This window comes from Pteropus alecto, unplaced genomic scaffold (assembly GCF_000325575.1).
Source record: "Pteropus alecto unplaced genomic scaffold, ASM32557v1 scaffold50, whole genome shotgun sequence".
NCBI classification, from domain to species: Eukaryota; Metazoa; Chordata; class Mammalia; order Chiroptera; family Pteropodidae; genus Pteropus; species Pteropus alecto.
Genome location: NW_006431918.1, coordinates 1,025,622 through 1,027,219, shown reverse-complemented (window position 1 = coordinate 1,027,219; position 1,598 = coordinate 1,025,622).

The window sequence follows — 1,598 nt, the reverse complement described above, 5'->3', positions numbered from 1 at the left end:
TGTGAAGACTCAAGGAGGAGACAGACTGGGGCTGGAGAGCTGCATTTACACGCCAAGGAACGCCACAGACTGCTGGCAAACACCACGGCCAGGGAGAAACAAGAGAGGCCTCCCCTGCATATTTCAGAAGGGACATGGGCCCCGCTGACAACTTGATTTCGGACTTCTAGCCTCCAAAACTGTGAGACAATACATGTGTGGTACTTCCTTATGGCAGCTCTAAGAAACAAATATAATCACCGACCTAGATTTTAAAGTAACAATAATAATAATAACAATAAGAAAATAATGGCCAACATCTGTTGCTGGGTTTTACGTGCATGAACTCATTGAATCCTCTCCGTAATGCAAAGAAGGGGGATTATCACCCCCACTTCTATTTTATTGTCCTCCGCATTTTAGAAAGAGGGCAGGTATGGCTAAGTGAGATTAAGAAACTCGCTGAAGATCAGACAGCAAAAAAGGGATGGGACGTGGATTTGATCTTGGCTACGTCTCCCTTTCATATACTTCTGCTGACGCTGTAGAGTAGGCCCCATGGGGAGAACTAAAACTAGTAAAGAAAACCTGAGCGACTCCTCAGCCACTGAGGCCAGTGTTTATGGCCCAGGACCATTATTTTGTTTAAAGTAAAATTACAGATCAGATATAATAGGTAAGTACCAAAATATAGTAGTAAGTAAAATGTAAAATGGTTTTAAATTATCTGCGATAATCCAGACCCTGCTTCTGTTAGTATAGAGCAGTCAATAATGAAGTCTATAAATTAATATTAAGATGATAAAAAGTGATGGAAGAAGCACGACTGTTTCCATTTCACAGGTGATGAAACCGAGCCACTTCAGAGAGAGGCGACTTGCTCAGAGGACACGCTGTAGTAAGTCCAGATCCAGAGCCAGACTCTACCCTTCTGAGTCCAGCAGGCCCTGCCTCCTTTAAAAGCACACATCTGTGACGTATTCCACATATGCCTAATTACAAAGAGCTGGCACATACGATGTGAGCCGTATTTTACAATGAGATTTCATTCCCCCTGAATTATCGCAGTGGAATATACAAACTCTTAGGGCTGTAGATAAAAGAGTCAAATGTCTATAATATTTAATATATTAATTTGGTTGCATATATATATATATATGTATAAATCACACACTATATAAATAATCTTAATTAAGAAATGTTGCTATTTTCTGTCTCACACGTCGTGAGGCAATTTTATTCACACTCTTCACAAACATCTTCAACACGAACATGGTCACCAGAGCCCTTTCTTTTCCTGCCTAAGTGCTTCCAACTCTATAAGACACTGTCGTTGGAAATGTTACCTCCTTTCGTTTAGGTGCTCTAAATTTAGATTCGCCACTGCTACAAGTATAACTCTTTACTGTTACTTTTAAGTGATCTTCAAGAATTCATTCACAATGATACACGGCACTTCACAATTGTGAGGTCCTCTTTGGAGGAAAAATAACGAACCGTGGGTTAAAATTTCTTTGCCTCCTTTACCAATTCTGCCAGGAGACTTTTTTTACAAGCTTCGAAATTCGGGTTGATGGGAGTTGTTTCAGGTTAATGGGTCTTTCCCAAATAGAACGCTT